This window comes from Wyeomyia smithii, chromosome 3, assembly GCF_029784165.1.
Source record: "Wyeomyia smithii strain HCP4-BCI-WySm-NY-G18 chromosome 3, ASM2978416v1, whole genome shotgun sequence".
Taxonomy (NCBI): domain Eukaryota; kingdom Metazoa; phylum Arthropoda; class Insecta; order Diptera; family Culicidae; genus Wyeomyia; species Wyeomyia smithii.
Window position 1 is genome coordinate 35,829,663 of NC_073696.1, and position 15,322 is coordinate 35,844,984.

Below are 15,322 nucleotides of genomic sequence, written 5' to 3' on the forward strand. Positions count from 1 at the left end.
AGACAGATGGAACTTATAACAGTTCTGATCACTCGAGCTAAACTTCGAGAAAAAGTATTAACATCATGATTCTACTTGCCCCTTTTCGCTTTGAACGTTCTTGAAGTTATCGGAAAAAAAAGCTAAAACATGCTATAACATGCATATATTTGGAGACGGAGAGTGGCGCAAGCGTACGAATCACGAGCTACAGGCACTACTTGGAGAGATTCCCATTTTGCACTTCACGATGGGCTGGGCATGTCGCGAGGATGCCGGATGACAGTACAGTAAAATCGGTACAATGACACCAGAAACAGAGAGGCCCAACGTGCTGGGTGGCTTGACCAGGTTTTAGCGGATCTACGAATGGGAAATGCAACGCTAAATAACAAGAAAACGCGAATCCGAGGGCCAAATAGAGTGGAGGAAATTTCTTGATACGACACGAGTATGATTACCACCTGACATGGATATCTTGTTCAGAGATTTTCAAAGTTGAGAGCGGGGCAGAGAGGGTGTTTGCATTGGATTGCTTATTGCAAAAGATACAAAAAAATGGTATGATGTCTGCTTTCGGCTCAAACGAATTATTTTACCCGCTGTCTAACGGATAATCATATCTCAACGAAATTATTAACGCTCTCAGTGTGAATTCCATGTTATTTGGTCTATAGTGTTTTAAAATGCTTAACTGTTAGATTTTCTATTCTCTTGGTGACGTTTCGTTATTTTTTCAATGCTTGTGAGTTACGTTTCCGAGTAATATTTAATTCACTCTTAGTCTTTTAATTGTCTTGATTCTTGAATTTTTTTTTTATTTTTCTCATACATTATATTCCTTACTTTTAATTATTTTCGAACTAATTTCCAGTTTTATAACAACTTTTCACCAGCTAACATTAAATTTCATTAATGCAGATAGTGTATGTAGTTAGCGAACTGAAAGATATGATACAGGCTTGAATAAATGTACAGCATCCAGACGGGACTGGAGCCCGCAATCTTCTTGTCTCCGTCGTGATGTTATATTAATTCATTGCTGCTTATTCTATTGCTCACCCCGCTCAACTACATACACATCTGTGCAGACGGTATTTTTCTGACTGAAAGGTTTCTTTTAGATTGCCTGGAGTATATTTTAACCCACTAGTGCCCAATACCGCCATTTGGCGGGCTTCAGTCGAAGTTTTGAAAAGCTTCAATATGTACTTAAATAGTGCCCGTTTAGAAATTGACTTGGGCACTAGAGGGTTAAAATAAGTTTTTTTGTAACAATGTATCATAGTTTCATTCTCCCAAATTCTGTTGACATGGAAATTTATTTCAAATACTTATACTATTTTTTACAATATATAGTTAGTTGATGCTTACATTTGGATAAGTATAGACGATTTTTTTTTATTTTTTTTTTTCATTTTAATAACCACTCTAGAAGCAACGTCATAAACCCATTGCGTGATAATAAAAACTAGCTATTCAGACACTCAACCGAGGAAAAGGTCGTTGCACAGTTTTAGAAAATAGATGGTTCGGAATGCGAAGCTTTTGTTAACTGAACCAGTATAAATTTGTAAAGCAATCCTGTAGAATAAAAAAAAAAATGCGGAAAACATAACCTTTATTCGGAACAATAAACCACTTTAAAACTCGTCTGCTATCAATATTTAGCTTGATTTGATTAATCACATCATTGGTTTACACGTTTAATTGTTGTAGAAGCATAATGGATCGCTAAGCAATGCAAACTACGTAACGAATAAAAAACTAATAATCAAGCAACGTAAAGCAGGTATTAGACGAAGCAAATATTTGCTATTTTTCAATACAGATTTAATTTTGTGCAAATAAAAATCGTACCAAAAACTGCAAATATTTGCTTCGTCTAATACCTGCTTAAGTGATGTAATTTTAGAACAATTTATGAATGGATGTTTTTGTTTTATTTTCCAACGTTTATAAGACTGGATGATTTATATGTTCTACGGCACATGTTTAGACTTTCAACTCGCGGAAACTGCACGATTTGATAGCTAGGAATCAGATATCATACTTGGTTTTGGTTTATCAAGATGTAATGTACACATAATCTAACTTGTGTAGCTTCACATCGAATTTCAATGTGTATGATTTCTCGGAGGTGTATATATATTATTCTGTTTCGACAGATCGCTTCATGTCACAGGATAGGATTCTTCATTTGAGCATAAAATCAGTTTCTCGTTTCAGGAAATTTTGTCAAAGTTATGTACAGCCTCTATTTTGAAGTAGAATACTTCTCACAGGAAGTTCGGCTACATAGGGATGTGAAATGAAAATCTAAAACCGAAAAAAGTGAAAAATATGTCCAATTTCAAATGCTAATAAATCGGTTAGTATTCGATGGATTTCCTTCGTTCTTGTAGCGATAGATTGGAAAATCTTCTAAAATTCTTCCCAAATGAAGATAATTGTAGTTTTATTATTCAAACTATTGTATTATTGAAAATAGTCAAGCCTTGTCAAAATGAAAAATTTGAACTCTGATTGGTCGTTGTATGATTGCTCCCCAAGCACGGTCGACAGAATCATATACCTTGCAATTGAAAATATGCCGAAGCTGCTCATAATAGTTCTAGACAGCGACAACAGCAGTCATCTCTTAGCAGCAGCAGTAACAGTGCAGTGGATAGCAATGAATTGCGCACTAGTTGCAGGGGATCGATAGCAGCTGGGCCAGCTGATGCAGGGACAGCGGATACCAATGGCATAGGGATACCATCTGGTCGAAGTTAGAAATCAAGACAGCTTTTCTCGGCACAAATTTGACTAAGCCATTCTATTCTTCGAAGTATGAGCAAATGTAACACATAATATGTGATTTACCCTCTAAAATACAATATAACACTCTTTTATTTACTTAAAATACACTCAGTTTTTATTTACGCGGGAATATGTACCTCGTGGAAAAACGCGTAATTCAAAATTCCTTCCATTTAAAAATCCACGTGAAAAACCCGTTAATTAGAAAATCCGTGTGGAAAAATACCTAGTGAAAAAATGAGTGTATCTCCACTTTTATCAAACCGCTTTGAATTGTTACGCATTAGTAGATACTTTAAAAATTCAACACACGTAAACTGTTTCAACTTCAACTTAACAAATGCCAGATGCTTAATGGTAACAGTAAACTCATTAACGAATCTTCTTATTACTATACTGAGTTTCAACCAATGAAAAAAAATCGATTGCAGTGAGCAGTGATGGAAACGAAACGAATATGATGCAATTATCGTTTAATCTCCACATGTACACATCATGAAGTGTACAGACCGCGACTAAACTTGAATCCTTTCAACACATAATGAAATGATGATATGGTGCGTAGGTTTCTGGGAGAAAATAAACACATGACTAGACTACATCTGCTCTGAGAAGCGATTCGCTCGTTGCGTTTGTCTCTCCATATGCCGGTCGTTAGAGGAACAAAGAATAGCAGCAGAAGAATATCATGTCGCCTGAGCAGCAGCAGAGGTGTGGTGCGCTGAGAGGGAAAGTGTGGGGGAAGGGACTACTTCGGCAGCGGTTGACTTGAGCGAGAGTAGGAGAGCATACATTGTCATTTACTTTCTTTTTCTGACAAAAAATCATATTCATGGGTAAGAATGGGGTAAGATCGCTCTGTGTACAGAGACGAATAACTTCATATACCGAGTTGTGCACATTGAGAACCATATGTTGTGGTGTACACTAACGACAAGCAATATATCGTAAAAAGGAAAGCAAAGAGAGTGAACCAACACAGATACTTTGTTATTCGCATACTGACAACGATGTCAACGCATCTTAGGCCTGCTTTATATGTATTCAAAATCGCTAGAGGTGATTTTTTTCCATCGCTGGCAGTGAGCGTTGCGACATGGGATCGAAAACACTTATTGAGCAATTTTCAAAAATTCTGCTCATTGCCTAACAACAAAATTAGATATCTTAAAAAAATCAGGACAAATGCTATAATATAAAAAATAAATCAGGACGCCCAAACAGGACTCCAAAATCAGGACATGTCCGGCTAAATCAGGACGGATGGTATCCCTACAATGGCAGCGTATAGCGGCCACAACTGTGGCATGGCTACGAATAGCGTAGCAGTTACAGCGGGTATATTTGACCATGAAGCATTTATGCAATAATTGAATGAAAATTGCAATTGCAACAATCGGCCTTTTTCAAGGCTACAAAATGTTTTTGGAAGAGCATAATGAATGGTCATTATTAACTGCAACTGAGCAGCTGCAAATGCATTGCAGTGTGATGTTTATTACGATTTGTTGATACTGTGCTTAACAAGCGGTATATACGAAATAAATCCGATTTCAAAATGACTGATACGCAAGCAGCCGGGTTATCTTTCTTGTAAAAGTATTCTACTTAAACCTTGCGGTCGTGGTTTTGCACACAACCCTCCTGTGATTTTTTTAAGAAAAAAGCTGATAGGTACTTAATGTGCCATATTAAATATTGTATCATACACTCTTGGCAAAATATATATATATATATAGAAAAAAAAATTGGCAAACGATACGCAAGCTGTTATAAGCATTTCTATGAATAAATTCACCACTCCCACCGCCTAAGCGACTTTAGCCTTTTGCCACCAAGAACAATATATCCCGATAACGACATAATCAATTTCATTCTTCCCGAACGTCATTTCCATTGCTGATCAGAGCCGCTGCTCTGGACAACTTTGATTACGCTCGTCTACGTAATCAGCTGCCGGGTCCAGGCAAGAAACCTAATCAGACAGTGATTAATATTAGTTCGCATTGCTTTTTGCCAGTGTCTCATCAAAAGTTTGCTTCTCCTTTCCCAGTCCGGGAGGTCGGGCGGCAATACGACCGCAACACGGTTCCTTTGTGTGACCGACGGATGTCACAAAATCGCCACCGCAGCGAATCGCTCACAAGATGCTGCTTCCGCAGGGCAGGCATAAAGACGACCAGTAGAATTGACTGTAATAAGCTCTGATAATTTATCATACCTGAATCTCAATGCCTTATAAGCAAGTGGCCACGTCCTTCGACATGATAGTTATTGTTGTCTTTTGGTGAATTGCGGAAGTAATTGAGGCTGACACGGTCGGCCTCTGATTGTGCTTTCTGTGGATTCACTGTCATATGCCATGCAAGCTGTCACAGAGACTGAACGCACATGATATTCCTAGTGTGATCTGACGTTTGTTCGTGTGATTTCTGTTCTCTTGCCCGTGGCTACGGAGGAACGCAATGCTTTCAAAGTAGCTTCTCGTCCGGAAGCGCATGATAATTCCGGATTTAGCTCAAACTATGAAGACGAAACTAATTTTCTGAATTCCTGAAGGCAGTTAATGCGACAGCAGTGGAATGGGTCTTGAATTACCTGGTGAGCTTGGAATGAGATAAGCTCTCTTCCGTTGTTGAAATCATTTTATAGTCTGTACCCTAAGCTGCACCAGGTTGATAAAATAGACACAATTTTGCTAATCATTCTTGGGAATTATCAGCCGGTCGTCAGTGTCATGTTGATATGAAACTTTACTCATCCTTCACACGGGACCGGCGAAAACTTTTCCTTTCGAGAATTCGGAGCAAAGCCCAAGTTCGTAATGGATGCTGTAAATTACAACAGGATACATGATTGCACTTCTACCAACTCAACCAACCGAGCGGAAAAGTTTCCGCTCAAGTATATGGACCTCATTAGTGCGGAGAAAATCATTTACCGGACGTCCGAGCGCACGAAAGCGATTTATGTGTTTTGGGAAGCGAATTGCCCCGGACCCAGTTTCCCCCAGCTCAAATTGCTTCCCCGGCAAGAACGAATTCACGATGACGGGCCCAAACTTGATAAATTTGCTGAATCAGTTCAGCGTTACTGTGGGTCAGGACTAGGAAACAACGACACAAGTTTTCAGCGAGTCATCCCACATGCACTTCCATTTCGGTCGATCGGGATCAGCAATTGTTTTTTTTAATTGTTGTGCCTTTTTCGCCTACAGAGCAAAAACATTCAAGCAATCAGACCCTGGTCGCGGTTGGAAGGACAAGATGACCAAGCGCAGTTGGTCCTTTTGTCCCATCATAAACCTCACGTCTCGTAAAATCTCTTATCGCAAGAGCTGCAATTTAATGGAAATTTTTTTTTGGCGTCGTCGAAGGACTAATTTGGTGCCCCAGGGATTCGCAGCAGATCGGGACCATATTTCATATCTATAAATTTGATAAAATTTTATGGTGCCAATAAGTCACGTTTACGGTACGTGATTTATCTATCCCCCTGCTGGTGAGCAACTGCGTTGCTTCTCTAGGTGAGGCTTTTGGTCACTGGCTGTATTTGCCAAAAACCCTCCCACACAAGCCAAGCTGCAGTCCCGAAGGATGAGTCTTTGACCGAAGTGCATATCTTATGCATACAGTGTAGGTACCTTGTGCCTACATAAAAATCGAAATATTCATTGGATATTAGCAAGGCCTCCGCTTTGGTAACAGAACCGAATATACCGTGCCCGGCGTATGGGTTGTTTATTCTAGCACGTGGGTCTTATAACTCGTTCCTTCATTTTCGTCTGCCCACATTTCTTTTTCAGTACGAGGCAAAATCAGTCACGTGTGACATTTTTCTGCCTAAAAACAAAATCTCTTACGAAAGTTATTCTATGGAAAGTTGTTGAGTTTTCCGATGTGAATGTGTTTTCGCTTTCTTCGAGCAGTAGAAAACAAAAACACCCACATATCGCAGCTGGTCCAGCATTTATATGCACGAAACAAATTTTCGCCACCTTCTCGGGATGGTAGAGACAAATTTCCAACTTGACAAAATGTGTGTGTGTTTTTTATTTGCTGTTCGTTTCTTCTACGCAATATTCTCCATCGACGCGCGATCAGGACAACATCGTGAGCCAACTGCAAATAACCGAATAAATATTTAGTGGATTATGTAAATTTATGACGACGGTTGCCAGTCCGCATGGTGCCTGAGAGCCGAATCGCTCGAAGCGTTGGTGGCGCTCGGTTTCAGCTCAACAAATACTGACCAGTGAGCTGTAAATTGTGTTGGCGATATTTGTTTCCCCGAGCTAACAAATAATATTGTGCGAAGAATGAACAGAGGACCTAGAGCGATGAATGATGTGATAATTTCCTTCTGGCAAAAATTGAGTGGCGGCAAGAAAAACCCTAAAATGTCATAGTTATGATGCAGACGGTAATTTTTCCTTTTTTTCTCATACGTGACTTTTTACTTCATTGCAAAAGATTTGAAAAAATGAAACAATGTAATATTACTTCATTATACCCCATTTCTGGCTAATACGACAATACAAGTTCCCATAGAAAACAGAAATATTTAATATAAAAAATATGAAATTACATTGCCGAGTTGAATTGCACAAAAACAATAAAAACAAATTGACTAATGATAGTGACAAAAACAAAATACTCAACCATGTTATGATAGTTACAAGAAATAGAAAGCAAAAAGCAATATTTAGTTTGAAATCAAACCTGTTTGAATGTTATATATAAAAAAAGATAACACAGTGCGACAAAAATTTACTTTTTTTTCTGTCTTGGCGTCTTTGTATGATTTTTCATGTATTTTGACGCAAAAACAAACTACCCCGGAGGAAAAGAGCAACAGGGGCGTCCTTTTGGATTTTTGCGAAATCGGAAATTTTCGATGTTTTTTCGACGCCATACAGTAGCAGTGCTGCTGGAAGAATTCAACGTTCGTCAGATATTCGCCTTACGGTCTTCAGAAGAGTTTTTCCCAGGAAAATTTCCTATAAATATCATGTATCGATATAAATTAGATGTTTTGAAAAAGTGGATTTTCTCATATTAAATCGTATGGAAACTATAAGCATCTGGCACAGAAATATAGTTTCACCGATCGATCTGAAAAGTTACACAGTTGTTATAGGACCCATAAGAAACACGAAGAGTGCATGGGAGCTAACTTTTTTTTCGTCTCACCCTAATATATATACACCTTCAAGGAATAACAACATTGAATTACGATGGCAAGCAACACAAACCAGATTATTTGTTCTTCACATCTTGACAAACCAAAACCCAATACGATAACTGATTTGAAGCTGCCCTGAATGATATCCTTATTATCAAATCATGGAGTTTCCTAGAACTGAAAGCCTTTTTATGGGCCGCAAAATTTGTTCATCAAGTCCTATGAACGTTAAAACATAAAATGAAAACAACCAATCATAATTGTTCGAAAATCGTATCGTGAATGTTGTTCGATTTTGGTTGTTAGCTTTTTATTCGTTACGTAGTTTGCATTTCGTGGTGGTCTATTATGCTGCTATAACAATTAAACATGCCAATAAACCAATGATGTGACTAATCAAATCAAGCTTGATGTTGGTAACAGACGGGTTCAAGTGGGGCTTTTCCTCAATCAAGTATCTGAAAGAGCTAATCTTTTTTATCACGCATCATGCAACGGAGGAAATGCGGTTGATAAAATAAAAAAAACAGCTAGCCTAATAACAATTCATAACATGAATGTATCCGAATGTAAACATCAATACACTAAGGTCGCTTTTTACGCGTTTTTTTCGCGGGTTTTTTACGCGGCTTTTTTACGCGGATTCCGGAATTTACGCGGTATTTTTTTGTGCGGATTTCGGTTTCCCTTCACTCGGAATGCAGAATTAACGATGATTTTTTTACGCGGATTCCGGAATTTACGCGTTTTTTTTACGCGGATTCCGGAATTTACTCGGTTTTTTTTTGCGCGGATTCCGGAGTTCACGCGTTTTTTACGCGGTTTTTTACGCGGCACGTATCCCCCGCGTAAAAAGCGGCTTTAGTGTATGTTTAGTAAAATAAACTAAAACAGAATGCGCAAAAGTTAACAATCAATTTTAAAGTAAAAATTCTCCCTAAAAAAGTATTCTAAAACATATTCCAAACAACCTAAAACTTACAAATATGCTATATGCACAAACATCAAAAAAATAGTTCAAGTTTATTGAGATTGAAAAAGACAAAAAAAAGAATAGCATAAAAACTATTTAAAAGTGTAGCTCACTAGCATTGATAAAAAAGTGCAAAAATGTCGGACCGAGATTAAGAAACTAGAAAATAAACATGTTTATACGACAAGACACAACACTTATGGTACTTACGGTGCCAGTGTTGTCTTTTGTCATATGTATTCGTTAGTTCTTACGTTGTGCCAAAATTCAAAGTAAAATCCACAAGGTCTTCAGTATTCTTGAAGGCTTAATTCAAACAAGAAAACTACAAAGTGGAATAGGGAAGAAGGTCATCAGCAGTATTTTTTAATTTGGAGACGTTGACTTTTCATCCATTCATACACGGAAACTTGAATGGTACGAGCATGGAAATGATCTCGATAAATCAAATCATACAAAAACAAATTACAAACAAATACAACATAGCGGAGTTTAATTCAATAGAAAAAGTTTAATGTATAAAAAAATAAATTCAGATTTTCAAGGAAAAATATATTGAAATGAAGATAAATAATTGAAAAAATTGAAAATGAAAAAAAATAAAAAAGACTACCTTTGATAAACAATAAATAGAAATATAAGTGGAATCTTAAGGAAATAGTCAAAAAAATCATAATGTCGCAAAAGTTATGGAACAGTAATTAATATTCATATCATGCCAAGCAAATGAAAATAGAAGAAAAATAAATGCAAAATATAAGTTCTGCGAAACAAGAAGAGTTTCGACAAAACAGAAAAAAAAAAAAAATCAACAAGATGTGTAATAACAGTAATAAAATACAAACAGGAAAAAAACAGAAAAATTGCTAGGAAAAAGAGTAATGATTCAAATTGAGTTTTAAGAAAACAATCAAACAAGACTGCTATGAAAACTTATATACATAACATAACCAAAGAAAGAAATATCATGAACATAACTAAAGAAAGAAAAATAAAACATGTTAAAATATGAGTTAATCACCGAAAATTGATGTAGAATAAAAAACAAAGTAATAAACAACAAAATATATTGGAAAATATTTGAGAGATAGAGTAATCAAAAATATGAATCTTTTGGTTACCCTATCTCTGTTTAGAAAAATAACAAATTGATGTTTAATTTAAGGGGTTATATACCTTTTTGGAGGAGAAAAATGAGGGAAGTTTGAATTTATTTTTAAGCGCATAGCACCATTTTTATTGCATCAAAGTGGTATTGTTCTGAGAGTACAGTTTATCAACAACAGAAAAATACATTTGAATTTGAGATATACCAATTATTACTGGAGTAATGGCCTTTTCCCCCAAACGCTTTTTTTGCAGAGGCTTGCGGTGATCCTGATAGACACTCAGCGGGTCAACTAAAATAAAAAAACTTATTTTTTTTTTGGTTTGAAAGTGTGCCGTGTCCTTGAACGATCGCTTTTATGAGTATTTGGTTTTCGGTGCAAACGGGAACGTTTTTCCCAAAAAAATGCACGTTTTGAGCGTCAAAAATTGCATTAATTTTTTTTTGCGGCAAAATGTAACTGTGTGTTTTAAAAAGCGATCGTTCAAGGACCGGCGAATTTGATAACGAAAATATAAAAAAAGATGAAGGAAATCGGTTCAGTAGTTTTCCCGCAATCAGGATCACGACAAAGTCATTTTTTGAGAAACACCATTCCGAGATAAACGCGTATAAAGTTTCAAGTTTACCTTATGCGGCCGTGGCGAAGCAAACCGCTGTAACTTTATTCTTACTGCTCAGATCTCCATAAAAATTTGTGGAAATGTTCTCAAGATGTTGTACTTCAAGATAATGCTATAAAAAATCGATTTTTTGGAAACTGAAAAGGTATAGAACCCCTTAATATCAGATATCATGCTAATCTCTGTGCAATCCCGAGAGTGGGAGAAAGGCATTCTACTGATAACACTGTGGAAAGCTATTTCCACACTGAAAATTTAACGGCCAATAGACTATTATTGCTAGCATCCCAAAATGTTTATATGTTGTCCAAATATCGCAGTTTTTTACTGGAGGAATTGCCGTCCTATGTTCTCGACACTGAAGCTAGCGCTATTGTACAAAGACAGCTTTTAACTAGAAGTAATTCCACTGCTCTCACCGCTGACGCTTCCACTACCGCTGCTGATACCCGCTGCCGCTGCTGCCACTACCGCTACTACTCAGTTTGGACCGTCCTAGTTGGCACCCACTCGTAAAATGATTGGTTTGAGCACATACAGGCTCTCATATAGCCCAAAGAGAGCATTCCCGATTATCTAGCTCTAATATTCTGTCAACCGTGCTAGGAAAAGCAAGCACTAAGCGACCAATGAGAGGTCGAAATCTGCGTTTCAACAAAGCTTGAGAATTTTCACTAGTACAACAGTTCGAATAATTAAATTGTTGTCGAACTTCCTGCAAGACGTATTTTGACGTGGGACGTCTTTGTTTACTATACTGGGATGCTTTCTGTAAAATTTGAAATGAAACTGCCAAATGTTGCGTCAGATTTCAAACGTTAATAACAGTATAACATGATGGATAACAATAACCAATATGTTGTTGGATAGATAGAATATAGAAAATTTTTTTGATATGCTAGTTATCACTCTAATTTCATTGTTAAGCGGTAAAATTGATAAAAAGTTTCAATGAAAAATTTACGAGAAAAATGAACCAATTACATGCGAGCATTCCTAGCACAGACGACGTGAATAGACACCATCCGTTCCCTGGAATATTTTCTGTATCAATAGGTCAGTTTATTTTTGCTTCCATGAGCTAATATGATGTCTCGAAGGTAAAAGTTTTCCGAAAACTTTGAAACAATCCCCATTCTTGAACAATCTCTAAACCTGCTTTCAGAACCTAATAGAAACTGATGTCTTGAAAGAAAATATGCCGGTAAAAGCAACAGTATCAGTGGAGTGAAGAGCCGCAGATCTCTCGTCGTCTATGATTGCAGCGGTACACTTCTATTCGTACTGCAGCGGTACTATTCGTATTGCAATGGTACACTTTTGTTCGTACATTTCTATTCGTGGGCATTCAAGCAAAAACTGCAATGCTGCTGTTGATGGTGATTGAAAGATTATCTCACTAAACAATCGTGACCGGATAGTATCGAAAGAGTAAATTCTCAAATATACACATTTATAGAAGAGTAAAAGCCTAAAATGCTTGTGAATTTTTGGATTATTTACTACGCTTCATTCAGAATTCCTTTTTACATTTCAAAATTGTTAGATGATATATTATTATTCTAAGCTTTACCATAATAAATGTATATAAGCTGTGTTCGTAATACAGCGAATGTAGTTGTAGGCAAAAGAAAAAAATTGTCAAGCGAAAAACATAACTGGAATTGTTGATTGCTACGATTTTTTGCTGAAACTTGTTAATAATTTTGTTTAACAAATCTTCTCAAGGGCTTCCATATTATTTGGAAAGCAAGATCCATATTATAGATTTGATTTAATCAGAGTTAAATAGGACAAAACAACAATTCAACGTAAGTATTATTGGATTTGGTTTTTGAGGATATAGAGTTAATTCTGACTTTGACGCATTACGAGAAATTCTTGGTTCTTCTTCAACAAGCACTATACGCTTTTGCCTTGTCAAATACATGTTGCTTGCACAAAAAAAAATACTACAGGCATAATATCGCCAAATACGATATTCTTTCAAGTGTTGTTGAATATATTTCGAAAATTTATTTCCAGTGGAGGCTGAAAATAAAAATACGTACAGTCGCTGAGCAAACACATTGATTCTGTCTGCAGACTTTGTATATTTTGTAACAATAAATCCCCCAATCACAGTGTTTATCCCCACGTCACCATTTCATTCGTATTTATATATCGAAGGCGTTCAAGTAATCAGAAAAAAGAAAAGGTAGAAAAATTAAAAAAAATGTTTGCTTAAAAGTCGGACAAAGTGAAGTGAACAAATAAAAGTTCAAATTAGAAATTCACGAAAAAAAGCCTGATGGAACGCTATTATTAGCGCTCTCAGAGTTCAACCAATCGTTTTTCGACCCTGTACAAAGTTTCTTGGCCTCGTTAGAGCTTCAATTTGGATGCTTATATTAGTTTGCTATTTGACCGCAAAGATAGCGCTGCGATGTCAACTTCCTTCTCTTACACGCTACAGCTATACGGTTTCCGACAAAGCTGTAGATCTTAAAATTTTACAAAACTTTGTAGAAGACACAATCTTCTTCACATCTCTCTGCTGCTAAGATGTGAACGTCCGTCGCACCATCCACTAATAAAATTATTGTTTAAGACTGACTGACTGAATTTTTTTTGTTTTTTTTTGTGTGTGGTGGTGTGGGCTTAACAGGTTGATTCTTTAGCCTAATTGGCTCGTTCCCTTTGTTGTAGTTTAGAAATTGTAATATTGTTTTGATATTTGGTTATCATGGAGATACGATTTACAGGTTTGCCAAAGGGACTTGGTAATTCTGATTGGCTGATTGGAAAAATTTGATAACCTTCTTTACTGAAACTAACTCAAAAACCACATAGGCAATGTACGTAACGCCTCGTGTATCGACCTCTGGCAGGCAGCTTTGAACCTAGGCAGCACTACTTGGTTGAATCTCAGAATTACGCTTTCTTAGGGGTCTGTTCAGGGTTATCCGAGGGATCTTGTTGTGGGTGACCGGCAGTTTGTCATGATGACATTTAGCACAGCTCTCCCAGATTGGCAAACCGTATTCGATCACTGGTAGAGAGATTATTTTGTGCTGTCCGCAAGCTTGCTCTTAAGTGATAACTTGGTTCGTCTGTTGATGAGTGGATATAATGATTTGATCAGGAATTTGTATATTATTGATGTTTTTTCCACTTGTGATCTGGATAACAGCATGCTATCCAGGGCAAGTCCGAGGTATCCCTCGATGTGTGAGTTGTTTATGCTAAACCTCACGTTATCAGGTGGAATGAGTCGGGGTGAGCTCGAGTGGCCGATTGCCTGTGTTTCAACTGCATTAATCCAAGTCTTTCAGTTGAACATCCAGGTCTGCTTGGAGTTTTCTTGTCAGCGAACGGATCACTTGCCCTTTGTACATGATGGCAGTGCAGTGTCAGAACACTGATGTTAAAGAGGATGGGTCCCAAATGACTACCCTGAGGGATCTCAGCTCCAACATTAAATTTATCAGGCTGGGAGTTGTTCAAACAGACTCTGAATAATCTTTTCACGGGAGTTTACAGCGATGCAGTTTATAAACTAGGCCAAAAAAATAACAGAATGGAGAATAGAGAATAATAAGAGTTGAAAAAATAAAAATATAAATAATATTATTTATGGATACCACGTGGTAGCTGGTTAAGTAGAAAACTATCTTCGTCTATCGACCACTCTATCCATATTTGTACTGATGTACATTCATACCATAACCTGCCACATTAGCCGCCGCGGTCGACAAAACATTCCGCTGTGAGTAATAGTTTCGTTCCATAATTAAAACAGCTTACTCAGGCTTCCCAGTGCAGCTGCCATAAATCCAGCTTCTTCCGACAGGTCATTTGGGTCGGTCGTACTTTCGCAGAAGTCTAGTTATTCGCTGCGGGTTTTCCACGGAGGAGTAATCCAATTGCTCTCCACTATGCCACTATGCTTCGAAGCAAGTTTTACTTCAAGGAAACCCCCGCAGCGATAATGCATAGTTGACCCGACAGGTGGATAGTAGAAGAACACGTTTAAATTGCCCGAATGTGTGCCGCATGGTCGCTCACTCTCCAGTAGACTGGCAGGAAGCCGGGGCCATGACTGAAAGACTGGCCTGGCCTGTATCGAACGTGTTCGTCGATGGAAGTTGAATTTGTGCCAATCCAGGACACTCTGCTGCCAAGTGAAATTAGCTACTTCGTGCAGGATTCGAAACCGGAGCTATAAAACGTATCTCGTACAGTGAAAATATTTTGTCGACAAGGCCAATTTATGACCAACCATTATTGAGATACTGATGTAGCTAGTTTCATAGCAATTACCAATCCGAATTATTTATTACTAGAGATGAAATTGGCCCGAAAGAAGATATTTCCTATATTGTGAGAAAACCCGATTCGCCATGCTGCCAGTCAGATTCTGAATAGAGGAATGTAGTGCACATCCCACAAGGAAACGAATGAAACTGTTCGAATTCGAACAAAACTTATATTAGAGGAAATCCCAGCAGTGCAATGCCCGTCGGAGGGCCGGCCGTAAAACAATTGAACTAAATCTGCAATTTCCAGTCCAGCCACTCGAGCGCTCCGCTGGAAGCTCCCTCCGGATTTGTGCTTGCAAAAATAAATAGAAAAGAGAAATCATTCAGAGCAAGTGAATTGTAGTCTGATTGT

At 37.5% G+C, this 15,322-nt stretch overlaps 1 protein-coding gene across 3 annotated transcripts in view; it reads left to right on the forward strand.

Moving 5' to 3' along the window:
• Nucleotides 1-15,322, forward strand: part of LOC129731065 (neural-cadherin) — a 393,666-nt gene that overhangs the window by 249,497 nt on the left and 128,847 nt on the right. The window lies entirely within an intron of this gene.